The following is a 16,205-nucleotide window of genomic DNA, read 5'->3' as shown; positions in this document are numbered from 1 at the left end:
GTCTCTATCTCTGTCAAATAAATAAATAAAATCTTTAAAAAAAAAAGAATATAATATCTAAATCATATAACATAAAAAGTGTATGTTACTGTATGTTATCAGTAAGGCCTTCCATCACTAGTAGGCTATTAGTAGTTCAGTTTTTGGAGAGTCACAGATTTTTGATGTGTGAGGTGTTGGTCCCCCCTAACCCCCACATTGTTTAAGGGTCAACTGTAGTAGGAATTAGAATGAAGTCCAGATTATGATGTTTTGTAAATGCCAGCCTTTGGAATTTAAATTACATTCTGTATGCAGTTAGTTTGGTCTGAGGGGTGAGTGTAAGGCATGCTGATTTGTTTCTCCTAGCAACATAGAGGAACTGGGACTTGGAGTGTTTCCCTCACTGAAGACCTTACTGGGCAGCTGAGGCAAACTGTTGAAGGGGAGCTGGCTAGGAGGGTAAGTGTGTTCATGAATGTCTGTACTAGGGGTTAAAGATAAGCTCCCCTTAATGTGCTTATGGCTTTGTAGGAGGATTCGGATGTATATTATGTGTTCAGAAAGAGGTGATTAATTTGGTTTTGGCCTGGTTAATGGTTTCAAAAGGGAGTGATGCCTGAATAGCAGTGGTTCACCAAAGAGTGGTGGTGGTGGGTGAGTCTGCCTTGGCAGGGAGAAATATAATAACATATAAATAATAAAATTACTAGTAAGATAGTAATAAAACTGGCACTGTTTAAAATTGCTGGCTCATGACGAGGATAAAAAGCAGACTGACCTTTAGTCGATTTTATTATTGGCTTAAAATTCTCTATAGAAAATGATCCCCCGGGGCGCCTGGGTGGCGCAGTCGTTAAGCGTCTGCCTTCGGCTCAGGGCGTGATCCCGGCGTTCTGGGATCGAGTCCCACATCGGGCTCCTCTGCTGGGAGCCTGCTTCTTCCTCTCCCTCTCCCCTGCTGTGTTCCCTCTCTCACTGGCTGTCTCTCTGTCACATAAATAAATAAAATCTTAAAAAAAAAGAAAAAGAAAAAAAAGAAAATGATCCCCCTTCGTGTCATTTCTCTTTTCCCCTCCCCTGTCCCCAGGACACCACTGTTGTAAAGTGGAGTTTTCCATATAGTTGAAATGGGGAGGACAGGAACTGGTTAGTATGTGGGTCCTGTAGTTATCACCAGCACCATCGGACCACAGTTGCATCTGGAAAGGTGTCTAATGCTAGTAAGCGTCATTAGATGGTGACTGAGAAGTTAAGAGTGGAGGCTGGTTGGGACCTGCCTTTCCCAGGTCCCAGTTGGTTTTGTAATTAGGATGGTGCTGAGCCATCACTGTGGGAAATCATTGGGTTGCTGTGAGCTGCTGAGGCAGCAGGGAAAATGAGGCAGGGGCTAACAATAGGTTTCTGAGGCTAAGCGAGGCTTGATTAGAACTGCACTTTAGAGAGAATTTAGATATGAGAAAGGTTGATAAACTAGAGGCAGAAGGATGTGAAGGAGGATAGAGGAAGAAAGGGTCTCCTGCACTCTAGTGGCAGCAGAAAGTAAGACCCAATTTTAAAGGCGTTGTAGAAATGAAAAACATTCCTTTATCTGACAGGTACTAAGTACCTCATGTAATTGGCACTGTGACAGGTACTGTGGGTAGAGATAAGTCCTCTGCTCTTAGAAGGAACTCATAGTTTCATTGGGACAACAGCTCCGTTATATACTGTGTATCGCAGTACACTGGTAAGTGCAGTAATAGTTCAGCACATCGCAGTGATCTAACAAAAGGCGAAGTTAGAATTTGCTTGCAAGTTTTCTTGACCTGGTATCTGAAAAGATAAAGGAGCTGACAGGTGGCCAAGGAAGCAGATGGCGGCACATCATTTGGTATGATTGCATACGGGCGGGGGGGAATACGGATTGTAGAGGACCTTCTGTACCATGATGAGTAACTGAAACTCTTGATGGCAATGGGGAGTCACTGAAGATTGTTAATTATGCAAATGATATGGCCATGTTTATTTTAAATAGGTTATGCTGACAGCTGTGTAAAGTGTGCATTTGAGGGAGGTAAGCATGGAAATGTTAGATTATTTCAGTGATGCAGAAAAGACGATGAAATGCAGTGTAGCCAGAATGAAGAAGAAAACAAATTTAAGAGATATTTAGAATTTAGAATCATTAAGAGCTATACTGGGGTGTGACAGATCAAGAGAGGAGGGAGTGTATGTTCAATTACTTTGTCATAAATAGGTGGATGGGAAGAGGTCATTAATTTTTGGAGGAAAATTAGATATGACAGTGGACGGATGGGTCACCAAAGCTTTGAATTTATGAGATATCCAGGAAGAGATAGAATTTATAGAATTTCTATTTTTGGCAATATGACAGACTAAATTAGAAATTATTTTGCTGCAGTGCATCTAAGAATGTTAAACCAAGAGCACCTTTTGAAACATGAGTCATCTTGCTCAACGAAATGCTTTCAAGCCAGAACATAATTTGCATGCAAAAGGAAGTAAATCATTTGCCCTGGGGTCATTTGCTGATCTCAGGTGGCCTAGAGCTCTAGATTGAAGAAGGCAACAGAGAGGCTAGGAGCAAAGCTCTGGGCTCATGTTGGAGTTTGATTGGAGACTCCCTAAAACCGGGAACCATGAAGAATTTTACCCTCAAAGGAGGGTGAATTAGAAAAATCATTTTACCTCCAAAAGCAAGGGAGAGGAGAAACTTGTCTGACTTACCTTGGTTCTGATTGGAGGAAAGAACATCTCTTCTGAGAGTTAAGGGCCAGTTCTTATGCCAGTTTGTGGCCTGAGTTCATACTACCTGCATGTTTAAAAAGACTACATGCTGCTGATTTAACTTTTGCCTGGATTGATGGTGCCCCAGATGCCTGGTAGAAAGTAAACAAATTTTCGCTGGAGGAAGGTTTCTCCAACACAAGCCTCAAAAATTCCCACAAAGTTCTAATGAATGTGAACTTCCAGCAAAAAACCATCATGCATACAGGAAACACCCTGAACAGGGCTTGTCAGCACAGATCAAACAGAAACCTACCCACGAAGAATTCAGATCCTGGCAGAATTTTCAGACACAGAGTATAAACAAAATGAGATAGAAGTTTAAGTACAAGTCAGTTGTCAGATCAGGAGTGAGAACATTTTTGGAGAAGGTGACACTACACCTGGTGTTCTCGATCCACAGAATCTTGGGAAGTAGACATCTACTTAGGAAAGTTGTCTGTTCCTCTGGAGTCTTTATGGATGGGTGTCAGGTCCATCCCCAGTGGGTCTGGATATTACATGACCTTGGGCAGCATGTATCCATGGCTGTGGGCCTGGAGCTTGAGAACTTTGTGTGAGGTTAAAAGTACCTGAAACGGTCACTTGCAGTATGGTTCCAAGCCTGACTTTTATTGGTATCTCTTCTAATAAATCTAGTGTCCTAGTCGTATATCATGCTGGTGGGGGGGCTTGCACAAAATCTCTGATGATATGCCTTTCAGAAAAACAGCTTTTATGTTGGGCATACAGACTATGTGTATGAGATTCATTTTTTTTTTTTTTAATGTAACAGTTACAAGATACCATGGGTGGAATCTGTTAGAGGATGAGTCAAGCCCAGCCTCATGGGGTCTTTCTATAAAACTTCACATGAGAGTTTATGGAGATTTTTTAAAAATGTAAATTACAGTGTCATTAGGCCTTGGCATAAAACTTAGAACTGAGGAAAGTTTCAGTCTAAGCAGAAAAGTTAAAAACTATTATTTAAAAAGTACTTAAAGGGTTGGGGCGCCTGGGTGGCTCAGTCAGTTAAGCATCTGCCTTCGGCTTGGGTCATGATCCTGGGGTCCTGGGATTGAGCCCCGTAGCAGGCTTCCTGCTCAGTGGGGTATCTGCTTCTCCCTCTGCCTCACTGCCCACCCCCACCCCCCAAACCCCCACTCATGCTTGCACTCACTCGCTCTCTCCCTCTCTCTAATAAATAGAATCTTCAAAAAAAAGAATAGAAGTGAGGTAAGACTGATTCAAGAGAGTGACAGTGGCACAAAAACTGCAAGATCCATCTTATTCTTTATACTAATATGTCTTCATGTATATATGGTTACACATATGCAAATACACAAATGGGTAATAGATTTAAAGCTTTTGCCTTTAGCTTTAAAATGTAATTAATCCTAGCATGTTAGGCAACTACATGTATCTTATTGAATTTTCTACGTTAGTAAACTGTAGAAATTCCTTTGATAAACAGACAAAACATATCCATTTGTTTTCAAATTTATATATTCTTTTTTTGCATCTACTATATCTACTATAGTTTTGATCATATGTATTATATATATGTTAGTTACATATATTAGTTACTTAAGTTAGATTAATCTTTAACCACAGCAATGAGTTTCTATTTCCTTACAGACAGAAAACCAGAAGGTAGGTGACTAAGAGCTGATGTACAGAGCACCTCAGAAAACACTAACATCACCCAAGGGCATAGGGACATTCTATTAAACATGTTCATCAATAGTCAGTCTATAATGTATAAAAGTAGTTAAAGGTATATTAAAACTGTAATTGGTAACCAATGTTTTGTATTCTCTATCTTACTTAGAAATTGTCCAGGTGCCCAAGGATGATTCACTAGCTAAAGAATAGGAGGGGAAAAAGAAGAAATGCATGGTAAATTGTCCCAAATAAGACAGTAGAAATTAAATCCAGAGATAGTACTGATCGCTCGGAGGATAACTGGGTTAAACTCATTGGTTAAAATAGAGAGATTCTTAGATGAGCTAACACAAAAATCTAGCTATCTGTTGCATAAGAGATAAACCTAAAATATAAGAATAAAGAAAGGATGAAATAAAGAGACAGAAAAATACAGTACAATACAAACCAAAAGAAAGCTGGTCTATCTATATTTATATCATTTGAGGTAGACTTTAAAGCTAAAAGCATTGGTTTTTTTGTTTGTTTCTTGAAGATTTTATTTGTTTATCTGAGAGAGCGAGCGAGCACAAGCAGGGGGAATGGCAGGCAGAGGGAGAGGGGAAGCAGGCACCCACTGAGCAGAGAGCCCAGTGCAGGAGCTGGATCCCAGGACCCTGAGATCATGACCTGAGCCAAAGGCAGATGCTTAACTGACTGAGCCACCCAGGCGCCCCCTCCAAAAGCATTGTTAAAGAGGGTCATTACATGATAAAATATAAAAAATTCACTAATATGTTTTAACGATCCTGAATGTGTATGTACCTGCTAATCACAGCCTCAAAATTTCTAAAACAAAAATTGACAGAATTCTACAAGAAAGCATGGAAGATTTCAAGTGTCTTACAGAGATGAATAGATCAATTAGACAAAAGTTAATAATGACATAGAAGATTTAAACAATATAATTAATAAGCTTGATTTAATAGACACATGTAGAACTTTGAACCCAACAATTGGGGAATACACATTCTTTTCAAGAAGACACATGACCATGTGTAGACTACAAAAAAGCCTTAGTAAATATGAAAGAATGGATATCATACAGACCACCTTTTCTTTTCTTTTTTTTTTTAAACTAGGCTCCAACATGGGCTTGAACTCATGACTTTAAGATCCAGACCTGAGCTGATATCAAGAATTGGACACTTAGGGGCGCCTGGGTGGCACAGCGGTTAAGCGTCTGCCTTCGGCTCAGGGCGTGATCCCGGCGTTATGGGATCGAGCCCCACATCAGGCTCCTCTGCTGTGAGCCTGCTTCTTCCTCTCCCACTCCCCCTGCTTGTGTTCCCTCTCTCGCTGGCTGTCTCTATCTCTGTCAAATAAATAAATAAAATCTTAAAATAAAAAAAAAAGAAATTATAAAAAAAAAAAAAAAAGAAAACAAATCAGTAAGAAATCAAAACAACTCTATAGAAAAATGAACAAGAGTAATAGCCAGACCCATGGCTTTTAAGTCTATGGACATAGCAACATCTTTACTTATAATAATACTTACAATAATTAAAACGTCACTTAGATACCATAGTACTTACGCGATTACCAAAGATGAGAAAGCTTAATAACACGATGGAGGAAGTGTCAGTGAAGCAGGCAGAAAAGCAGGCAATGTGAAAACATGAGTTTGCTGAGGACCCCAAGAGAAAGCAGAGTTGGAGTCCTTCATATCCTGTCTGGTTCTGCTCAACATACATGTAAATATTCACAGAAAAAGGAGAGTTCCTGCACCCCAGGGGCTCATAATCTGGTGGGGTACAGGAACCCTTTTCACTTATCAATAGGTAAGTGAAAGTTTGTGATACAAACTGTAAAGGGCCATAAAATGAGTAAGTTCACAAGTAAATCCAAGGAGAAAGAACAGAAACAGGGAGTCACACAGTGTTTCATTTTCCCACACAGCGTTTTTAAGTTTTAGTGTGAGAAGGAACCGGCTAAAAGCAAAGCTCCCAGGCCAGCCCATTGAAAGATGCCCTAATAGTTGTAGTGAAAGTGAAGCTTCTGGTGAGAGGTGTAGGGTTGCAAGGTGTGTGAGCGATCAGAGGCTAAAGTAAAAACGTTATCATATTTTCGCATCGCCTGCCCCAAACTGCCTTCCCCATCGTCTCTGTCAGCTGGCTCCCTCCACCTCTTGTCTTGTCCACCGGCCTCCAGAACCGTGTGCACACGTAGCTGCCACCAGTGTCTTTTCATCTTTTTGTTTTTTACTTTTCCTAACTTATTTAATTGACTAGAGAGTTTTATAGTCCATTTTGATTTAATTTGGTTATACAGGGTTCTTTTATTCATTCTCAGAAAGCACCTGCTTCTCATTTCAATAGCTCTTTTTCCTTCTTCTGGAAAAATAAATAGGCACTTTTACAGATGGGACTTCAGTCTCGGCATTATGGCTGTGCAACTGCTCTCTTGGAGACCCCTCAGAAGGATGCGAAAGCAAAAGTTCAGTTCACACTTACTACAGTTAGAAATGCTTTATTCACCCAGCTGGATTGTGACACTGTGAAGGGCGGGGGTCAGGTCTCAGCTGCCTGTGTATCCCCACCCCTGACCCGAACACAGTGCCTCGCCCGTGCTGAGTGATCAGGAAGGGACTTGTGGCTTCCGAGCCTGTGTCGTCTGCATCAGCAAGTGAGCACGTGCACCTGTGTGTGGGAGGAGGTGCAGACCCGAGGCGGGGTGCGGCCAGTGCGGGATCCGCAGATGCTCCACAGAACTGTGACCTTGTACATCAGTGTTTTTGGCACTGCCAGCTGCTTCTGACACGAAAACTAGACATTAAAACAAAGCAGCTAGACATCATGGCCAAAGAATGCAGAAAAGTGAGATGGTGTGTGCTCAGCTCTTAAGTTATAAAAACGACTGAGTGAAACTACGGGGAGGTCAATGCCCTTGAAAGAAGAGTTGCGTTATAAGTAACAGGCCTGCCATGCCACGCAGGGCCACAGGGGGAGGCCCCAGTGTTAGGAGACAGAAAGGAGCAAGGGAAGATATAGGCCATGGCCCTTATTCTGCTTTCTAAGGAAAGGCAAGGCCCAGAAAGGCCAGGAAGGGCACACAGTTGAGGATTGGATAGTATGAGGAAATCCGACAGGCTTTGGGGCATAGGGCCATCCCTGCTTGCCTGGTGTCTGGCCCTCAGTTGATTTAGGGCAGGGGAAGTCCTGGCTTTGTGTGTGAGAGCTCGACACAGGACGTGGTTGGGGGCATGGGCTTGGATTGGTTGGTTTCCATAGGAAAGGGGGGCCCATCAGAAAGTTGTTCACTGTCTTAGGAATTAGCTGGTCCTAAAGGGCAGACTCCCCCTAGCCAGCAAGGCTCCCCGAAGATGCCAAGACATCATAAAACAGAAAATTTTAAAAATAGAGTTAGTACATAAGGCTCAAGAGCTTGAAAGAAATGTTATGGCAAAGAAGTGTATGAAAGAGAAATTTTAACCTGTACGCATTCACACAGTACCACTTCAAGTATTGGGTAAAATCCGTATATGAACTTGGAAAGCATGGTCCTCTTCACTACATTTTAGTCTTGTTCGTGCGTATGTCTCCATGTGTTTCCGGGTTCCTTTATTTCTCTAAATAAGTTTTATCATTTTTGTCTGAGTAGCTTTTATTACCTAAATTAGATTATTCCCACTATGTTCCTTCTTACTGTTATAAATGGGATTTTTCAAAATTATGTTTTCTTACTCATATAACTCATTTATTGAAATGAAGTTAGTATTTTTGCAGATGTATGTAATGTTTTGGAGTTTCACAGAATTTGTGATCTCTAATAGATCTTTACTTTTAAAAACTGTTGCTGGGGCACCTGGGTGGCACAGCGGTTAAGCGTCTGCCTTCGGCTCAGGGCTTGATCCCGGCGTTATGGGATCGAGCCCCACATCAGGCTCCTCCACTGGGAGCCTGCTTTTTCCTCTCCCACTCCCCCTGCTTGTGTTCCCTCCCTCTCTTGCTGGCTGTCTCTATCTCTGTAGAATAAATAAATAAAATCTTAAAAAAAAAAACTGTTGCTATAAAAATTTAAAACAAAGCAAAACAGAACAAAAAAGAAAACAAAGAAGGGGCGCCTGGGTGGCTCAGTTTGTTAAGCATCTGCCTCCCGCTCAGGTCATGATCTCTGGGGCCTGGGCTGGAGTTCTGCCTCAGGCTCCCTGCTCAGCTGGGGGTCTGCTTCTCCCTCTGCCTGCCTCTCCCCTTGCTTGTGCTCTCTCTCTCTGACAAAGAAATGGGTAAAATCTTAAAAAAAAACAAAAACAAACATATGCAAGTACCTGTCACCCATCTTCCACAATTATCAAAATTTTGCTCATCTTTTTTCTTCTGTTTTTCTACTTCTGTACATTCACATCTTCTTCAATTCCACTTAAAATGCCCATCCATTTTCTACAATTTTTTTCTGTCTCCAGCAAAAAATTATTCAGGTGTGTTTGAAGCTTCTGAATCTCTGGAATACTTTTTCCTTTCTCTTATTTTATTGTTTCCTTTTGTTTCGTTTTGTTTTCTAGTAGTCTCCTTGCTGGCTTTTTTTCTCTGTTCTCAACTTTGAACAGAGTGATACCTATTTAGATTTAGATTTTTTTTTAGTGCTTGTTACCAGGCAGAGTGCGTGGGGATTTCCTGTGGTTCTGATTTCTGTCCAATGGCATGATGGTTGAACTCTCCCTTAAAATGTGTTATCTGGAGGGCAGACCGGTAAGCACATGTCCGGGCCTCATTCCCAATTCCTAGCAGTTGTGCCTTTGTGTGCTTCTGCCCTGCGACGTTCCATCTCTGTCTTATTGCTGTGGCCTGGTTGTCTGTGTGTCTCAGCTAATCAAAGACAGAGCACTTGTGACTTTTTAAAAATATGCTGTCCTAGTAAGATTTTCCCTGCTTCCTCCCCTAACTTCAAATCACACCAGGGCTATACTCAAGGACTAGTTTCCCCAAACTTTCTGCCCAGTTGTTTGTTGTTGTTGTTGTTCTTGTTTGAGATTCGTGTGACTTAAAGGCAAAGAAAACAAAACAAAACAAAAAATAGTTACAGGTATGGTTTTTTTCTTTTTGGGTTGGAGGAGGAGTGACTTTTAGGGGAGGGAGACTGGACCAGAAGCAAGAACACTGCTCCTTCTAGTGGGAAGAAAGGGATTTTGTTGCTAAAGGATGTCAGGATTAGCTTATCCAAATCTTTCCTGGCCTATCTCAGTATTTTACCAGTACCAAGTTGTTGTTGTTGTTTTTTTAATACCAAATTTTTTTTTTTTTTTAAAGAGGGGAAGTGTGAATGGGGTAGAGGGGCAGAGAGAGAGGGAGAGAGAGAATCTTAAGCAGGCTCCATGCCCAGCTCAGAGCGTGACGGGGCTCAGTCTCACAACCCTGTGATCATGACCTGAGCCGAAATCAAGAGTTGGACGCTTGTCTGACTGAGCCTCTCAGGTGCCCCTGATACCATATACATAAAAGGAAATCAGGATGCTGTGAATAAAGAAGTGGTACTTTCTATTAGCCATCAATTGTCCTGCTTCAGGTCTGAATATTCTTCCCCTAAAGCAGATGGATATGACTGCTGGCTGACGCTGAGTTAATGGTGCCTCCTGAACCATGACTCAACTGTGTTGGTGGCCCCGCCGGGCTTGTGGCTAGGGCACCTTCTCCCCACCCACAAACTATGACTATCACTGGCTCCTCTCCCTTAAGGCTGTGATAACAGAATTAGGGGTTTATTTATCATTGGAATATTTCTTCCTATGACTTAGCGGCCTGGGGACTTTGAGAATTTTTTTTTTTTTAGCTTCTTTGTTTTAAGTAGTAAGTTAAGGAAATCAAAATATTTCTTGGCCAGATCAGGGTCTGACAACTACAGATTATCGCCCCCTCAGTGTACATTTTAACCCAAACATACTCAACATGGCACCTAAACACAATCAGTATGATCTTTTTTTTTTTCTAGGCTAAAATGAGCCTGACAGTATTCTCTGGAAAATTTTCATTGACTGACCCATATTTTTGTTTTTTCTCATCCCTACCCCCAAGATAAGAGAAACACAAACAAAAATTTTCAAACAATCTCCTTTAGAGACATTGCCCAGTTTTTTATTAGGTGTAGAACCTGAGTTTCTAAGTTGGTGAACACATGGTATGGAGATAGTAAGCTTTAGTTGTTGGGTCCCTTTCTCTCTGTTCACTTCAGTTCATTTTTATATTTTGATCACTTAAAATGCTTTAGAACCCCATTTCTCATACTTTATATCTCTTAAAATGTTATCTAAAACATTAACTTTCATGACATTAATCTACCTTTTTTAAAAAAATGATTTATTTATTTTTATTTGAAAGAGAAAGAATGAGGCGGGCAGAGAGAGAGGAAAGGAAGAGAATCCCAAGATTCGATCCCACCACCCCAAGATCAACTCTGAAACCGAGTTGAACGCTCAAACCACTGAGCCACCCAAGTGCCCCAACGTTTACCTTGCTTTTATACATGTGCATCTTCCCTTGCTTCGCAGTGTCTGCTTTCATGCTTCCATTGCACCTAGGTGGGTACATTTGTCTGTTGTAGCTTAATGACCCAATGCTTATTCATAATCGTAATTCTTTGTTCATGTAGTACCTTACGCTTTGCAAAGAGATTTCTCATACATCCTTATTATTCATTTACTCATACATTTAAAAATATTTAAATGTTTACTACGTACCAGGCACGGTGCTGGGCCCTGGGAATATAAAGATGAAAAAGACACAGTTCCTGATCTCCAGGAGCTTATAAGCTCAGTGAGGAGGCACATAAGACAATAGCAGGATACGATACTCAAAAGTAAACTTCCTATAATGGTTTGATTTTTATTGATTTTTTATTATTTGATTTTTAAAAGATTTTATTTATTTATTTGATAGAGACTGTGTGAAGGAGAGCACGAGCAGAGGTGGGGAGGGGGCAGGGGCAGGGGCAGAGGGAGAGGGAGGAGCAGACTCCCCGCTGAGCAGGGAGTCCAGCACGGCACTCCATCCCAGAACTCCGGGATCATGACCTGAGCCGAAGGCAGACGCTTAACCAACTATGCCACCCAGGTGCCCCTGGTTTGGTTTTTAAATAGATTTTTTTTTTTTTAACTTGGAAGTGAATTATATTGCCCAGTGAATTTTACCAGTTTTATTGTGTCTGTGGGTGCACACATGTATGTGAATGGATACAAACTGAATAAATTGACATTTTGGTTTATAAATTACTGTGTGAAGAGCATAGCCAGAACTTAATCTCTACTGGATAACTGGGCAAATGTAAAGATCTGATCTTTGAACTTGAAGCCCATTCCACAACCCTTGCTAATCCCACTAAGGCTCAGACAAACAGAGGAGCCCAGTCCCCTCAGTCAACTGTCCCCTCTTCATTTTTGAACTGTGGTCAATAATGCCAGAGAAGGAAAGGATTCCTGTAAAAGGTGAAACTTTTTTCTGCTTTGCTGGCATTCATGTTGTAACTTACACATAAGGAATTAAGCTTTTCCCCTGTTGCTTTGTAAACTTGGCATCGTTCAAAGTGGAAATGGATTCTGATGGCGTAAGTTGTTTCCTGGGTGATAAACATCTTAAATAGAGAAGTGAGTCAGCAGAGCCCATGAAATTTAAGAACCAAGATGGGTCACAGGGCCAGTGGAGCTGCTTAATCCGAGTAAAACTTTCTCTTCAGGTCATTTCCTGTGAAACTGAGTGGAAATCCCCACACCCCTTGCTCAACTTAGCACCTGCAAGTCAAGGCAGTAGTCCTCTGGCATTCACATCGCCGCTTCGAGTTGGAGAATTACAGTACTTACCCATTTTAGTTTGAATTTTTCCTCTATATACTTTAAGAAAGTGTGAATTGTTAGGAATATTATAATATCCAATGACAAGGGAAGATGATTAAGAAAAGGACTCAGAGGGGCGCCTGGGTGGCTCAGTTGGTTAAGTGTCTGCCTTTGGCTCAAGTCATGATCCCAGGACCCTGGGCAAGCCCCACATTGGACTCCCTGCTCAGCGGGAAGCCTGCTTCTGCCACTCCGCCTGCTTGTGCTCTCTCTCTGTCAAATAAATAAATAAAATCCTAAAAAAAAAAAAAAAAAGAAGAAGAAAAAGGACTCAGAACCATGCAACAACTAAATGATGTTTTAATTCTAATTTGGGGCATTTTGGAATGAAGCGGTCTTGTGCTCTCAAGAAAGCGACAGGATGGGGCGCCTGGGTGGCACAGCGGTTAAATCGTCTGCCTTCGGCTCAGGGCGTGATCCCGGCGTTAAGGTATCGAGCCCCACATCGGGCTCCTCCACTATGAGCCTGTTTCTTCCTCTCCCACTCCCCCTGCTTGTGTTCCCTCTCTCGCTGGCTGTCTCTATCTCTGTCAAATAAATAAATAAAATCTTTAAAAAAAAAAAAAGAAAGCGAGGGGATGGGGAGACAGCATGTCAGTAGGACTAGTTACTCATCTGATTACCTATCTCAGGCTTTCAAAGTCTTTTTCTAAAAATTACCCCATTTCTTTTCCTCCTTGCAGGGGAAAAGTAAACTTTCATTTCAAACCTGAATTTTTGTACTGAGAACATGGAGAAGTTATTTCTCCAGTTCTCAGCCAGTTAATTGTGAGTGCAGCTGGATGCCTGGTAAGGCAAGACTTTAAGATCATGCTGCTGCTTTTTTTTTTTTTTTTAAGATTTTTTATTTATTTATTTGACAGAGAGAGACAACCAGCGAGAGAGGGAACACAAGCAGGGGGAGTGGGAGAGGAAGTAGCAGGCTCATAGCGGAGGAGCCCAATGTGGGGCTCGATCCCAGAACGCCGGGATCACGCCCTGAGCTGAAGGCAGATGCCTAACGACTGCGCTACCCAGGCGCCCCAGATCATGCTGCTTCTTGACTTGTAAGTGGAGGCTGTGCATCACCACAGAAATTAACCAAAGAAACCACTGGATTGGCCTTTCGTGACTACAGAATTGTGACTTTTTTCTCCGTTGTCCTAGGAAAAGAGTGTTACTGTATTCCCTGCCTCCCACCCCCCTTCCCAATTTCATAATGTGCATGGTTCTGAGGAGCAGGTAGGAAATCTATCCGAGGAACTCAGGAACCTCTTCTTTAAAAGTCCAACCTCTCTCTCTCCAACATTTGCCATTAGGGAGTCTAGCAGGAGGGAAACTGGATGGCGCAGTCCAAGACTTCTGGCAGGTGAGGCCGGGAGTTCCAGTTCTCTGCTGTAGAATAACCACGATGGCTGGATAGGGGACTGGTGAGCTGGCCCCTGTGCTGGTAAAGGGAGCCAGAGAAGGGCTCACGTCTCAGTTTGTGAGCTGCCTAGTGCTGGAACCTGGCCTCACTCTGTTTTCTTTCTTTCTTAATTTTTTTAAGAGATTTTATTTATTTTTTTGAGAGAGAGAGCATGAGCAAGAGAGCACAAGCAGGGGGAGCAGCAGAGGGAGACGGAGAAGCAGACTCCCCGCTGAGCAGGGAGCCCGATTCGGGATTTGATCCCAGGACCCTGGGATCATGACCTGAGCCAAAGGCAGCCACTTAACCAACTGCACCACCCAGGCTCCCCCTTTTTAAAGATTTTATTTATTTATTTATTTATTTATTTATTTATTTATTTGAGAGAGAGAGCACACGCTCCAGAGCAGAGGAGAAGCAGGGTTGGGGAGAGGGAGGGGAAAGAATCTCAAGCAGATTCCATGCTCAGGGCAGAGCCTGATGGGGGTGTTGGATCCCAGATTCCAAGATCATGACCCTGAGATCATGCCCCAGCTGAAACCGAGAATCATATGCTCAACTGACTGAGCCACCCAGGCGTGCCCTGCATTCGCTCTTACTGGGGCTGACTTACCCCCTGGCAAGTAGGCGCATCAGAGGAGCTGTTGTCTTCAGAGCCACTGACTGAACTTCACAGCGAGGCATTGATCGTCCTTTCTCGAGGAACCCTCTCGTTTAGACTGTAGCAGCAGATCGAAAGTCCCTCAGACTTTCCTCCAAGCATCTGTGACACTAGGTCCCATAGTGACCCTTCCAGGAACAACGAACGTGGTGGTGACGCAGGAATCCTTCAGCTACAAATGTCAAGGGGGCTGGAGTCTCTCTTTCTCTCTCGGCGCTGTACTCACACAGGGTTCTGGTATGCTTATGGGAAGCAGAGAGTCTGGAGAAGACTGAACTGGACTTGTCCTTGGGGGGCTGAGCGTTCCATTTTTGGGGGAGTGCATTGTTCACACCTCCAACAGTTGAATACTGCAGTTACACTGAGTCATGATTTACACATGGAAGGGCAAATACACATTTAGAATCAGCGGCTTATTTCTCCCTGTTAAAAATAAGGGAAGAGACATTGTCCACCCTCCCTTTTCTTAGAGCATTTACTTTAGAAAACTTGTAAACTCTTTCTTTGTCTCGTTTTAAAAGTGAAGTAAACCTTTGGCCAGCTTTATGACCCAGGTATGTCTTTCTGAAGGACCTGGGGCCCCCTTGGGAATAGTGCCCCTATCTCCCAGTGTCTTTGTGCCAGTAGGAGCCTAGCTTCAGCTACCAGTTGCAAAACTACTTCCTGTCATAAAAACGGAATTTTATTTTTTCTTTGTATAAAACCAATTAACTAACACAGATGGTCACCCCAATTACAGGTGAATTTCGGATGTACTACGTGTAATACATGGTGGCATCACATCCTCTTACTTGAGGACTACTTACTGTTTCTCTGGAGAATGTGTGTGTGATGGGTTGTACCTGCTCGGCTATATAAGGGGATGGAATTTCCTTCCACGTTTGCAGTCTCTTAGTGGCTTGCTTGGGACGTGCATCGCATTCTGGTTTGATGCTTACTCAGTATAAGATTGTTTTCTTTCTCTTCCTTTGTGGAGAGATTTTCTGGATTGGGGGATTTTGTTCTTAATTATATTTTTCCCAGCACATACTAATGGCACAACTCAAGAGAACAACAGATGTGAAAACAGAAAGGTTTGTGTTGGATTGACTCGCTCAGGAGGCCTGGCTTCTAATTCATTCCCTCAGACTTTACAAGAGAGCTGCCTTATCTTTTTCCTTTTGCCTCTTCCTCTTTCCCTGAATTTCTCCCACTTTCTTATATCGCCTGTCTCCCTTGCATGCTCTTAAAAGATAACTTTCAAAATAAGGTAAAGTCAAGACTTCTATACAGATATCAAGATAATCACCCATTAAAGATTTTATTTTACTCATCAGTGAGGGAATCAGGGAGAGATTACAGCTTGTTCAAAAGAGAATCCAAAGAACAGGCCATTTTTAGATCAAGAATATTGAAATAAATGTGCAACTGGTGACAAAATTGGTTTTTCCAGAAGGGAGAAGGGAAATCCATTTCTTTTCCACTGGACAGCACAGAACTGGAGCGTCTATAGATAAGAGTTGTGTGTTGCTATCAGTTATGTGCAAGTTATTACAGAAAGGTAAAATAGCTCCCTTGGAATTGGAATCAGATAACCGAAGGAATGTCTTTAAGACAGTGCAGTTTGAAGGACGCCTGGGTGGCTCAGTAGGTTAAGCCTCTGCCTTTGGCTCAGGTCATGATCCCAGGGTCCTGAGATCGAGTGCCACATCGGGCTCCCTGCTCAGCTGGGAGCCTGCTTCTCCCTCTGCCTGCTGCTCCCCCAACTTGTGCTCTCTCTCTCTCTGTCAAATAAATAAATAAAATCTTAAAAAAACAAAACAAAAACAAGACAGTGCAGTTTGATATGGAAGCAATCTAAGTGTCCATCAATGGATGAGTAGATAAAGAAAAAGTGGTATGTATAT

The 16,205-nt window shown here is 42.3% G+C and overlaps 1 protein-coding gene and 1 long non-coding RNA gene across 2 annotated transcripts in view; one reads left to right on the top strand and one right to left on the bottom strand.

Moving 5' to 3' along the window:
• Window positions 1-16,205, top strand: part of SDHD (succinate dehydrogenase complex subunit D) — a 112,764-nt gene that overhangs the window by 10,849 nt on the left and 85,710 nt on the right. The window lies entirely within an intron of this gene.
• On the bottom strand, window positions 9,489-16,027 carry LOC121102929. The gene is made up of 2 exons (XR_005835082.1): window positions 14,272-16,027; window positions 9,489-10,959 (listed from the first exon to the last, which is right to left on the bottom strand). It is a non-coding gene; the product is annotated as an uncharacterized LOC121102929 (long non-coding RNA).

This window comes from Ursus maritimus, unplaced genomic scaffold (assembly GCF_017311325.1).
Source record: "Ursus maritimus isolate PB19 unplaced genomic scaffold, ASM1731132v1 scaffold_16, whole genome shotgun sequence".
Lineage (NCBI taxonomy): Eukaryota > Metazoa > Chordata > Mammalia > Carnivora > Ursidae > Ursus > Ursus maritimus.
Note: the sequence above shows the minus strand (reverse complement) of the source record. Positions and strands in the feature narration are given on the sequence as shown.